Source organism: Amphibalanus amphitrite, unplaced genomic scaffold, assembly GCF_019059575.1.
Source record: "Amphibalanus amphitrite isolate SeventyFive unplaced genomic scaffold, NRLGWU_Aamphi_draft 000260F_arrow, whole genome shotgun sequence".
In the NCBI taxonomy this organism is placed as follows: Eukaryota; Metazoa; Arthropoda; class Thecostraca; order Balanomorpha; family Balanidae; genus Amphibalanus; species Amphibalanus amphitrite.
In genome coordinates this window covers 709,211-722,957 of record NW_024881755.1, presented here as the reverse complement: position 1 = coordinate 722,957, position 13,747 = coordinate 709,211, and the positions used below count along the sequence as shown (strand labels likewise).

General features: G+C 46.7%; 1 protein-coding gene across 1 annotated transcript in view; it reads left to right on the top strand.

Moving 5' to 3' along the window:
• LOC122386712 (TOX high mobility group box family member 3-like) overlaps window positions 1–13,747 on the top strand; it is a 120,544-nt gene that overhangs the window by 22,629 nt on the left and 84,168 nt on the right. Inside the window, exon 2 of the mRNA XM_043376193.1 lies at window positions 3,683–3,723. The gene's annotated coding sequence lies outside the window, so the exon portion shown is untranslated. The remainder of the gene's footprint in view (window positions 1–3,682; window positions 3,724–13,747) is intronic.

Below are 13,747 nucleotides of genomic sequence, written 5' to 3'. Positions count from 1 at the left end.
GACAGTAGTTTTGAAAAGTATTTAGTCTATAATGTTCGTTCATCCGATTGCCTGAAAAATCGGTGATTGTAAGCCCCATTGTTCGGTTAGTTCCAAAAAGCACAATGAATTCGTCATCCGATCTACCCTACGCCCGGCTAATTAAATCGAAGATTTGACGTACCACAAGTAGATCGAGGTGTAATCCTTCCTGGTCCTGGCACCGAGCTTGTGCCAGACGCCCTATCCCTATCTGCTGTGAAATAAAGGTGCAATAAGGAAACATGTTTGATAGTGCGTAAACGGCAGAAATGAGCAATAGGAACAGACATTTCCAGAGACGAGCACGATAAAGTAATTTGCTATATTGTTGTTCCCCGTTTCTGGAAGAATGTGGCCTCGCTACATCAGTGTTTCTTGCAGACGACCAGTGTTTGTATGCGGTGCATAAAAATGCCGTTCCCCTCTCGTCAGTTGGCTGTGGTTTGCATCTTAATGGAAAGTAATGCCCGTCTTTCCGTCATGTTTTTGTGTCATTATCTGTTGTTGTGGCCTTTTTAACGGAATTCAAATGACGAGCCCGAGACACAAATCACATTTATGGCCAGTTTTATCGCTGCATCTTTTTATTGTTATTTTTTATTGTACGCTATGAATTACGAATCCCTTTTATGACTGTGGTGGCGACCTCTCGTGTTTCACTGGCGGAAAAGATCGATGGCTGCCTCTATGCAATCTTTATCTACATGCAAATGTTCCGGCGCGTTTTATGGCCAATTAGGAAATGTCCGCGTAATAAACCTTGATCGTATAACCGCACTGTTCTGTTATTGTTTATGGAATGGCAGTATCATCATGCATGTTGAGTCTTTGTTGATTCATTAGCGATAATTTACATTTCTTTATTGTCCTATATTACATGTGTCGTTATGTGTAGAGTTTTAATTGGTAGTGATCACCATCCATTAGCCAACTAACTTCAGCATAGCGTTGGTTGTTTTGTCATGCAATCTGCATTACCTGCTCTTCTGCGATCCCGCTCGTTCATTGTGCACCTTTCTCTATGTGTTCCCTTTCGACTGGTGCGCTTCTCTGGCGCAGTACCCTCGTAGCGGTACGGGCGGTGCCGGCGCCACCGATCTTCGTTTGGGCTCGGCCGGCCCCTCCGATCGGTCATCGTGACCCGCTCTCTGGGCGGCCGGCGCCGCCCGCTCGGCTGCGCGCCTAATCCAATTGCCCAGCCTAATCGTGTTTGTATTTGCCTAAGATATGGGCCTTCTGCAATCCATTCGTTGTCTCGGTCGAACCAGTTGTGTCGGAGCAGGATCGATGGGTCGCTGTCGACAATCGGCTCTGTCGGCGCCGACGGGTGGCCCGGAACCACCATCGGCTCCGTGGAGTACGGAACTCTGGTGAATTGAATTGAGTCAATGGGATCAAGATGTATGCTGATCAGTGAATATTTGACGAAAAAAATATCCATGCCTGTATGTATGTAGGTGGATATTCGGCAGATTTAATGCTTGTTAAATATTTTGTAAATTTGATTCATTTTTTACATTCTTTTTCTCTTCATGTTTGTCCGAGCCGTAGTATCTGATCTTCTCAGCAAAGCTCCCCTAATAAATCAGCAGGCATGCCATCTGTTTTGAATAGTGACTATATGATTTCCATCTGAATCGCTGATCGTGGCTGGGTCAAGTTATAACCTCTGGAACATATACCCATTTGTGCGCGATTTTCCTGCGATCCGCGCTGACACAATCACCAGGTGCGAGCTGCAGGTAATGCAGTAGCCATGTAAGTGCGCTATCGGTCGGCGATACGGCCAATCGCTGCACTCAGTCCGGAGAAGCTTTTCCCCATCCAGCTGGAAATTCTGACCGCGGCGACTTTCCTGTTGTATTTTTAGTTTTCCTTTGGCGGTCGGCTAACGGTATCCAGCTCCGATCTCTGTGTGGACAGATGGACATGAGTTGGCGGCGTGTTAACACGGGCGGCGTGGCAGCGTGGGACACGCCGGCACTCGGTGCTCACATTGTCGGCGTGCCACGCTAACCGCGCACCCAACCCCGGCCGGCGGGCGCGTGCCGCCGACCGGCTACACTGCTAACGGCGACAGCCGCCGCCACGTGCAGCGTCCGAGCCCCTCCCCACAATACACGGCTACCCGTGATCCCCTGAACTACCAGCCGTCCGTCGCCTGTGACCGGCCGGCGGGCGATTTTTACGTGTTCGCCCGATCAGAGGCGCAGTGCGTGGCTAAGCGGTCCGCATTGAGCGAGCCCCGGGGACATTCGGCCGGCCGTCAAAGGGTTACGGCGCCAGCCGGCCCGCACAATGGATCCCTGTCGATTGACACATGATTTACTGATGGCTGCGCGACCCGCCCGATCACTACTACCAAAGACCTAATGATATGAATATCGGCATGAACACATATTTTTCACATTTCATGCTCGGCTGAGAAGTGATTTTTCGTTGTTCGGGGCTAAGTTGATTTTTTATTTAGGAGTGCCATTACTGTATTGAACTGTATCTTCATGTACATAATCGGTTACGTTAATGCAGGATGTTTTTTTTGGCAAATGACTTTCTGGCTTCTGCTGCCCGTAGCAATACATCACGAAACAATTACATTACTGCTCGTAAACCCTGATCATAGGCATACGAGCATTCTCGGGACATGATATTTGACTGCTACATCGCGGCAGCAATTTGTCACCGCTGGCTATAGTAGGTATGTGACATTGTATTGCCCTTGATTGTATTTCTCAGAACCGTGGTCAGATTGCGCGGTACAGTATGTGGTTGTAGACATTAATTTGGCATTGTTCAATGCAACGCATAGCCAGATAATGTACAGCCCACCGCTAAAGTAATGTAGGGTTTTACCAATCTCAACGGTTGGCTTTGACTGGCGATTGTTTAATGCGGAGTGATCGAAAAGAAGATGTCAATAGCTCAAGTTGCAGCTGCAAGGGTGACGATATATATAAGCTTCATTCAAAGTTTCAGTGTAGTCTGGTTAATCGTTCCTAAGCTTCAGAAGCAGAACATACCCATGACTGAAACCGCACATTACTTCTGCTGTGGACTGTACATACATATAGGTACTCGTGGGTGTGTGGAATCTACGTTATTGTGCTTGTTATCTTTTTGTTATTACTTTCGTGATGATATTTTATTTGCTATATTTGTCAGTGTTAGGTACAGGATGCCGTTGGTTTAACCGAAGTAGCCAGGCGAGTTGGGGTCAAACTTAACACAAATGCTGGGCATATGACTCATTGTTTGTGAAAATCCGACCGTTTCCGCTGGCAAAGGTCCTTAGGTACGAATCTGTGCTGGTTCAGATCAGAGATGTTTATTGATCCTCCGGTAGTATCTGGTCAGGGGGATGAAGAACGGGGTTCGCTGTAACATTAGAGTGTTTACTCTGTAATCACGAAAACTCGTGACATGCAACATGCACGGGCATAGTTGTATGCATGAACGACTGTTCCAATTCTTTCCGAAATATGCAGTCCGATGCACACAACACACATCGCCATGTTAAATGCAGCCTATCACTTGACTTTGATAATCTCAAAGAATTACCTCATTTTCAGGTTGTCTTCTTCTAATTTAACACTTTCCATAACTGTTCTGAGTTCTCGCTAGTCTGTGATGTTTATAACAGCTTTATCGTTTGTGTTCGCAGATTGGCCTTGCATGGAGATGGACTGCTGATGCCAACACGAGGTAAGTCCTGCAGAAGTCGGGGTCTCTTTGAGCAAATACCAATGACGCCCTGGCCTGACTGATGTGCGCATCGGGCTGACATGGGTTGGCTGTTCTTTTATATCCCCCGACGTGGGTTGCGAATGTCGTTTTATGAAAGCTCTCACTCATAAGGGTATTGTCAAGGACCGTTTCATGTTACAGATCCAACGCAGCGTATGAGAGATGTTCCCAGGAATGCAATCAGACCAGCTTTGATTATAATGAAAGTAACTGCGGAATAATTGAGAGGTAGGGATATTCGCGTTGGGATTAAATCACAGCACATCTAATCATGCAGCAATCACATACGCAATCAGTGATACAGACTATCGGTAATTCAAAATATAATGGGCTAGAAATAATTGCTGTCGAGTCGGCGGCTGGTCGGGCTGGATAGAGGATATTGCGAGTCCTGCGTGGCTCAGTCGATACACTGGGGAATCGGTCGGACCCCTGGTAGGCGCTGGGTCGGCTGGTCTTGCCACGGACCGAATCCTGCTCGGCGCTGCGGGTCGCCCATGTGGATCAGTCGCTAGTGCTACCTTCCAGCTATGCTCAACGGTTTCATCTATTATTTCCGCGAGATGTCTGTGTTATTGGAATTAATCCCAAATGTTCTGAGGGCGCAAAATGACCTTAGTAGTCGGCGCGCCCTAAAGCCCAAATAAACAACAAAAAACCAAATGTTCTGAGAAATTTGATGTGTTCTGACATCTTTTCAAACGATCTGGCTTATATCTTGTTATCAGGACACATTCTGGAGAATCAGGAATGCCTTGCCACTCTGCACTGTAATGTGTACTGTGTGGATGTGTAGTTATTGGCCAGTGATATGTTTATTTGACAGATTGGTTCTTCCTTGGTATCGTCATTGGCGGCATGTCGACGATATTTGTGTCATTCCAGTAGTGGATCGATATTATTTCTGCATACTCCGACTGGCCTACAGTCCAAGACGGAGATACCGTGCTTTACCCGGAAAATACGGGTAAACGGATCGCATATATCCGTGTGCACGTATATAGTTCTTTGATCCCTTGATAGTATATTAAATTATTCAGTATTCACTAACAATATTTCATTTCCCTTTTCACACTAATATTTTCGGCACCGTCTAAGCACCTTACGTAACTTTCAAACTCTGTACCTTATGAGTTATGACAGTGGATGCCAACCATGGGATGACTGCCGTTGGATTTATCGAGATGTTATATACGGACCTGCTGCGTCCAGTGGTTTCGCCCATCTGCCCCGGCCGCTGTGTGTTAGTAGGGGGGGGGGGGGTGGGGGGCTTTATCGTCTCTGAGTTGATGAGCCAGCAGAATTTGGTTCCTGGTGTGATGGTAGGGCCTAGCTGCGTTCGGTCTCAGTCTCACACCTTCAGTGTCCACTGTCCAATGTCCATCCTCGTTGGATCAGCTCGCCGGCGGCGATGCCCTCCACCAAAACACATCTGACCTGCGGGGATATTGACGTGCCGAAATGACGAATGGCCTCATGGAGGTTACACGGCGCGACTCATTACCGACGAGACGCCAATGGCCGACGGTTGACCTGTGCGTGACCCTATGACCCGCTGCGGCTGACCTGTGACCCCGTGCTGACCCCGTGTCGCGACCCGAAGTCGTTGAACAGGACGCCGGACACCGGGCGCAAAGGCGAGGGTGAGGGGAGAAATCGGGTCAGCCAGGGACATTCTGTGCCTGCCTGACCTGGCATGGGCATTGAGGAACTGATGAGAGCGAGAAGATTGATGTCAATTGATATATTTAGGCACCATAACGTTAGGAATTCGAGCGCCGCACTGGCTCCAGCTGACTGTAGTGGGACTTATTTTCCAACTGCATGCATGTGAGTGATTATTGGTGATTTCATTTTTGAGAGGCCTGTAGTTTGCACTTAGCCTCTCATCCGGCTAAGATAATGGAGTAGTTTTGCTACTCGAAAAGCCCACGGAGCTGCGACTTTAATGCGGTGTTATAATCATGATAGGCTGCTAAGACTCATTTGTTATGTCTTGCTGCGCTCCGCCCGCACTGAGACACCGACCTGACCGTTCCGACTCCGTTCCCTTTTATGCCTTGCGTAGTCGGTGCGTCTTTTAGGCCCCGGAGGGCACTCTGTCACTCACTATGACAAATGACACAGACTGCCATCGAATGTCCGACCCCCGATTTCATTTGTTTTGAAAGATGTCCAACCGCTCTGACTATGAATTTAAATTCCAGATAACACTCGGTTTATCATCACTATCATATTATTATCTGACAATGGGGACGTTACGTAAAAACATGCCACTGAATTATTTTGGGGTCCTTAGCCTGCATCTGATTGAACGTAGCTATAGAGAATAGCATGTATTTATTTAGATTCTTATGTTGCTGTTTAAACTCTGCAAAACCACATGCTGCTTGTATAGGGACGTAAAGTTTTCTTGTTAACCAATGAATGATATAGGCGCTGGTGCAATTTTATCAGATCATTCATTTAGTCGTGTGTGAATTCAGTGCAATGCCGATTTTGCAAAGAGCTGTGTATTTTTGCAGGCAATGTGAGTGGTTGAAAGCGCCATCCTTTAACTCGTTTTTTTGTGCAAGTCAATTAGAAGAAAAAGCAATACAGGATGGAAGAAGGTGACTATTCAACGGAACTTAACAGCCAGTCCGCGACATGTAAGCTAAGCTTCAGTTAAACTCTAAGCGGGCGTTCCGTACTGGATCAGGCGTTTGTCTTTGCTTGTAACCTCCGCGCGGTAAGTGGAATGTGTCGAAATCCGATGTTCCGGCATACAAGAACCACATTCCGGCGAAGTGACGTCGTCCCGCGGGCGCTGTGTACTTAGAGACGTTTGAACGGTAGTCGTCCGTCGTTAAATGGGATAAACAGAACATAATACGCCTACTGGAAAGGACTAAATCTGCCCCTATATGAAAAATACAATGAGTAGTTGGCTGGTGCGGTTTCCAACATTTGTAGGAACTTCTCTGGTGGGTGATAATGAATTTTTGGATGAATTTGGGTATGGAGGTAAGTACATATATTTGGAATCTGTAGCCATGCAGGAAGCATCAATACCAAAGTCACGGCCAAGCACATCTGCCATCGCTCTGACATTGTCTTCGGTGGAGATTGTCAGGGGCATAGTTAGCATTTTATGTTCGTCTGATTAGCTATAACCTTGCTATTGTATGAGTTATTCTTATACTATTTTCTCCTTCTGGATCTCACTCTAGATTTCCTTATATGAGATGGCATACCATTATTCAATGTCAAAAGCTGATTTTTAAGCTGGTAGTCCTTCCACTATGGCTCTATCCTGTTGTTCTGGTCGGGTGCGTATACCCGAATGTGGATTGATGTGGTTAGATTTTACCTTACCGTGACGATCTAGTTTCTGACGACATATTTTAATGGACATCGGCGTTACGTTATCACTAAGAATGTCTTGAATAACTGGTACTGCTTTCACTCTAAGAAATGATGTTGCAATAAGTGTAAACGACAGTCGACTTGGCTGCTTTATCCTACCGCACTCTGCGCTGTGTGGGCTGCCAGTTTAACCCGCGCCCTGGTGGGGTCTGTTTATAACGCGACCTGGTGGGGGGCTATTTTTTGCCCCCCCTCGTATCTCCGAAACTACTGGACGGATCCGCAAAATTCAAACGGCGTTCGAAAGGTCTGTCAAATTTGTCGAGAGAAACCAAATTTCATTGACCTCGGGGTCACCGATGACGTCACAGGTCAGGTCAAAGATGAAATGTTTCACCGTTCACGGGTCATCTAGGGAATGCGCTATAACACCGAAGAAAACGCATTTTGTCGAGAATCAGCGATAGGGCGTCAGTTGCCTAGTACATATATTGCTATAAGAGGTCACTGACATTACCAGGTCAGGTCACAGGTCAGGTCACCAAGGGTCACAGGTCACATGAACCTAACTTTAGGTACTAAGGTTGTGCGGTGCATGTTTTATGGCCAATTTTTCATTTCCAACTCAATGGTGTTGGTTATAAGACTATCAGGTACGGCTTAGGTCACTTTCTGGTGGAGGTCAGGTCAAGGTCAGGTCAAAAAAGGTCAAATTTCAAAGTTGATATTTTTGCATAAAATGGGTATTGATTCGATGCAGCTCGTCACGGGGAGTCTAATGGTGGTCTTTGTTTTGCGCTACGAGGTCTAGAATTGCAAAAAAATTGAGTTTGAAAATTTGACGTCATCAATTTTGAACAGTTTTTTCGCTGTAACTTGGCCAAAAAAAGAGGTATTGATCTCAAATTTGGTATGTAGATAGAAGGCGGTAAGGACTATCACATATATTCCGGTTTTTTCGAAATTCAAAAAACTTTTTGGATTTTTCGGCTATTATAATCAAAAAATCTATTTTTTGATTTTTGGGGGTCCAAATCCAAAAATTTTAAAAATCCGAGATAGCAGTTTTGTAGCCCTGTCAATTCTACAGCTTTTATGTCTTTATCGTTTTTCTATATTTGCAAAGCTATAGGCCTGACAGCTCTTCCCGCGAAACCCTTTTTTGGGTCGAAAACGGCAGAACATGACGTCACTCTGACGTCATTTCCGGCCAACCTATCATAGCCTTTGGAAAAATTTTTGGTCACAATGTGTAAAATTGATGTCCGGGAGGGTACTGAAAGTTTGGTGACGATCGGCGCAGCGGTTCTGGAGATATATTGAAAAGTCTGGAGGGGGGGGGGGGGCAAAAAATAGCCCCCCCCCCCCACCAGGGCGCGGGTTAAGCACCAAAACGGTCAGTTGCACTTGTTTTCACCACAAAGTGTCTTGAATCCGCGTTCAGTTTGGTGGTCAATGACCGACCCTTGTAGCTGAGCAGCTCAGCTACCTAACACCGGCGCACCTGGCTGGAAATGTCCCACCTCGAATAGCACAAAACTTCCCATGTCAGAACACCAATCCCATGATTTGCCAGAAGAGAGTTTGCTGGAACATAGGGGACAAAGATGCGAGCAGTTAATTTTTTTAGCACAGATAACGACCTTTCTACAATAGATCAGCGGACGTACTCACGCAGCATTTGTAACAAAATGTTTTTTTTTTTATAGAAAATCCCATTGGAAAGTGCTTAAGCTCTTCAGTGTTCATACAACACGCAATAAACTTGTTACGTTTATCCCTTCACGCAGTCGTTGCTATGCGTATTGTGTGCACCGAGGAAAGAAAGGAACCAGTTCCACCACATCACCTCTCATAAATCATTTGACATTATTAGATAACATTGGTATGATCCAGTCGTAATTTCTGAATCATTCCGTGGTCAAACCAGAGGTTAAAGGTAGTGTGCCACCTTTGAAAGATTTCCCATTTTATTTTTCCTAGGATAAGAAGCTTCTGTTTTTACATAATATCGCAAAAAAAAAAATCAAAAATGGGCCTGGAATAGTGCCTTTTTCGCCTAAAAGTTTTTCGGTTTTTAGATATGTATAACAACTGTAGTGGGCTCACCTGCAAACAGGCGTCGGGCAACAATCGCGAATGCGGCGCACTTGTGACAATAAGCAAAGGTCATTATAGTGTTACGACCATACGACGTACGGGAATGAGTTATCAGCTGTCTAATCGTAGACAACACAATGTCGAGCCTTAAACTGTAAGCCCGTATTGGTATTGTTTCTTTTATTTGGCTGTCGAACATTATTTATGGTTTGAAATATGATTTTATGTAAAATAATTGATATGAAAAAGCCGCCTTATAAGTTATGACCCCATTTCACCACACGCAAGTGGCAGAAATGACAATGATCAGCTGACGCATTTTTCTTGGCCGAAGTCAGAGCGCGCGGCCCGACGCACCACGCGTATTTGGAAATTCCGACCTCGACGAGCATCAGAAGCCACCTAACAGGCGTGTTCGAAACCGCAGGAGATGATGATGAACGGGTTTATCGAAACTTGATTGGATGAGCATATCGGTAATAGCGATTTCAGTGTGTGCATTTATTGTTCATAGTGGTGTGAAATGTGGTTGGGGTACGACCGACAACCCGTCGGGGCGAATTTCGCACTGGGGTACTCAAAATTTGAAGAATTTAAGACGTTTCCATGAGTTTTGAAGGTATGGATAAGTTCTAAAAATCCGGTTCTCCTTATCTGGGCCATTAACTCCATACGGTCCAAGAAAGCTGGCACACTACCTTTAAACTCTGTTCCAAACTTTATACATTTTAAACTGTTAACTGATTAGTCGAACGATAGTTTATAAACCCTGTCAGTGACATGTTTCCTCAATTTGACTCCGTCTGCCTCGTGACTCGGTATATCTGCCATGGCTCCCTCGAATCCTTGCATATGTAGTGTCGACCATAGCGTTCCTACTACCGTCGAGCCTGTGGCAGGGTGGAGCCGGGCGAGGGGTGGTGTGGAAGGGGTGGCGGTTGCCACCTGGTGGACGGCAGAATGTTCCAACGGCTGCACGTGGCCGTGGGCTACTTTACAGTTTACACGCTCCTGCGCGTGCAGGGTGTTATGAACCGCCCCCACTTGTTTCCGGGAATATCCATTGTCAAGTGCGGGGTTGTGAGGGTCTAGCATTTTGGGGGGAAACTGAGACCGACTGAGGGGTTTGAAGGAGCTCGTTCCATTTTGATGCGTTCGCTCTGAGAAGCGTTCCGTTGCGCAAGATGACAGCCATCTCTGGCCACTTGCCAGGCCTTTTTTGTAGGAACTGCAGGTCACTCGAACCCTGTATATCAATGTATCTGACTTTCTGCTGCAAACTGGGCTGAATCACACTCTGCAGATCTGGAATTTATCAAGCAGATTACACTGAGTAAAGTTGGTCAGTGTATAACAAACGATATTTGCGCCAGTCGCTCGGTTTCACCGCAGGTTCCGAGAATAGCAGTGTTGCTAACGGCCGTGCTATGTGGACTAATCCGATTGGAGTGTCCAGTGCGGTTTTACGGGTGTTAGTAGTTACCCTCGTTGCGGATGTTTGCTGTTAGGATTTTAATTCAGATCCATGGACTTTCCAGCAAAACAGGAACCTTTTTTGTTCGTAAAGCCACAATATGTGAAGAAAACGGGTTACGGATGTTACATCAGGACGTTACTGCAACATATGGATTGCCTGGATTTCGCTAGAGATGTATCCGTGCCGTGTGTTGAATCATCGCACGCGGGGGTCTTAACATGACTATAGCATTTAGCGCGTCCTAAAAAAAAACAGCTAGCCAAACGAAGTGTGTGCTGCACTTGCTGCCTTTTCCACCTCCATGTTCTTGATCTGTAAAGTGTAGTCCCTGCCGTTCAGGGCTTCAACCATCCAGGGTATATAGAACAACAACCATCAGTCCATCTGCTGAGCCCTACGGTTGTCACAGTTGACCTGCCCTGACCTGACACTAGCCGGGAACTCAGAACCTTTACTCAGTCTCCAGGCTCCTGGCTGCCACGGCTGGTCGGCTCCCGCCGGTGTCCCCTCCCACCTGCAGCTGTCTGTACGTACGGCGCGCCGTACGTCAAGTCCCGGGGTGCCCTCGCCGCGGCGAGGGCACCCCGGGACTTGACCTTGGCCACCTGCCGTCTGTCTGCCCTAACCTCTCCCCCTCCCCGCACTCTCCTCCCTACCCTCCGTCGCACGTGGACTCTGCCCAGTAATCATGGAAACGGGTTGGTGCCGCTCCGCGAGGCTAGGTTGAAGGCAGCGTCAGGAGCACTGTCTGGGTTCTCGTCGTTAGGTTGCTAAGGGCTGTTGCTATTTTGACAGGCTCTGATTCAAGCTTAGTGCTAGCAATAAGCAAGTAAGCAAAAAGAAACAAACTAGCCGATTAGGTTTGGACAAAGATGAGATACATTTTTTTGGGAAGGGGGGTCTTGATTTAAATTTTTGGTTCGAATGTTCTCAGCAGTTTTTAATTGAAAGATGACGCCACAGGATCATGCCCTATGGATTCTCGAATTCCTCAACGTGGATATTCGGCGGGAGAAGTTCGACAGCCCGATAACCGAGTCGCGCTGGGCAGCATCCTGCGTCCGCCGGCCTTGTCGGTTGGCTTGATCGGTGACTGTGTTCGCCAGTGGTGTCCGCTGAAGATCTCCGCTGTGATTCTGGCGGTACCCGTCGACTCTGCCGTCTGTTGTAGCTACGACTGTGACCTTTTTGGCTGGTCGAGGGCACTGACTCGCCTCGGGCCAGCCAGCTGGCCCCTGCCCCTGGCCCAGCGTCGAACTGTCCCGGAACCCATGACTGAAATTCGATCGGAGGACGTGTGGTGATTCGGGTTTATTACACATGCATGCAATGCGATTGTGCACAGGTTGCATTCGATGCAGGAAGCTGCAATCAGATTTATAGTGATTTGATGCGGACATTGTATGAAGTGTTACTGCACAGTTTGACACGTTCTAGTTCAGGGACCTCGCCACAAGGACTGGGGAGGAGTGGCAGCTGCTGCCCATCGGTGGCCAGCTGGGACTCTTTCAAACTTTATTTGCATACCATTTGGCATTAATATCATGAAGCTGATGGATACCTGTTCTCGAGGGTGTTGTTTTTTCTTCCTGACTCTTGTGTAACTTCAGTCAAGGGCACGGGACATTTAGTTGTAAAGATATTTAAATTCGACTGAGAGTGTGGCGTTTATAGGTGCCGATCGGAACTTAGAGCTTCGGAATTTCGATTTTTGTCCAATGTCCGATCCGGAATTCGATTGGACATGAGAAAATGCCAACTGGCTTTGGATACAATATGAAAATCGCCTAACACAATAAAATATTTTTATTAAGCTTACGTAAAAACTAGCACAGCAAAAACTTATGAGGATATTTGTATGTAATGGATGAAGTTTTCTTTTTAGCATGAACGAAGTTATTTCTATTATTTTGTGTGCCGCCACGTCCAAGATAAATAATATTGAACGAAAATGAATGTTATTTGCATTTTCTCAATCAACAGACTTCAGAATGCTTGCTCAGAAATGAATCATCTTAAAATAAATGTTCGATTCCGCATCACATACAAGGAAACGTTATCAATTGTAGCTATGTCATTTTCTTCTTGGAACTCGGTAAGCTACTCCCATCATCTCCAGTGGACCGCTGTTCTGGATCTGCAATGTAATTCAAGGTTATGATATTTATTTCCACATGCTTTTTAATCGCTGGTGGCTGTATGAATTGCTGCAGACCCTCGCTTCAAAATGGAATTTACCAAAGCAGTGTGTAGACGACGATGTTGATACGATTAACGTCTAATCCTAGTTCCTACTTAATCTATGAGCATATCACTGTTTTGGCCGACCTTCCTTTGTGGGTATGCCACTAGATAACCTACAAACCTGCGTACCAAATGACTCCAAATTACAGAGTACCATTTGAGTTCCCACATTTCCCTTCCTACGACCATGTTTTATTAGCGCAAACGATCGCGCTTAGTGAATTGACGTACGTGGAGTTCCCAGTACCGGCTATTACATAACATTCTCCCACATACAATGTACATTAAACAATGAAACGGGTGCCGTGTTCGGTCTTGCTGAGTGCACCACGCTGGTCTAATCGTTACCGGTGCCCGCAGGCGGCATTTCGCAGTGCTGTTGAACAAACAGCTCGGGGGTGTTGTGGAGTTTCTCCGCGATCGGGCGGCATTTTTCTGGCGATTACATTGATACTTGGATGAGCATCAACAATGGAAATTACCCGACTGGATCTGGCTCCGACCCAGTTCGAACTCTCCAATGGCAGTGCAGACACGGCTGTAGCTCGGAACTAACGCACTCACCGGCCGACCGGCTCGCCCTCACAGACGCTCCTCACACGCACCACGCCGACCTGAACGCAGCCTTATGGCCGACCGCAGGAAACGGCCGATGTGGTAGTTAATTTCTGTGTGAACGATGCTTTATGTCAGTGGGAACTCCGCTGTGACTTACTAAGCCGGTGTGGGAAGAGAGCGGCTCACGGAAGATCCACTATTAGTGGAGCTGGTCTGTCGTGTTTGGAGAGCCTGATGGCGGACGCACATCTCTGC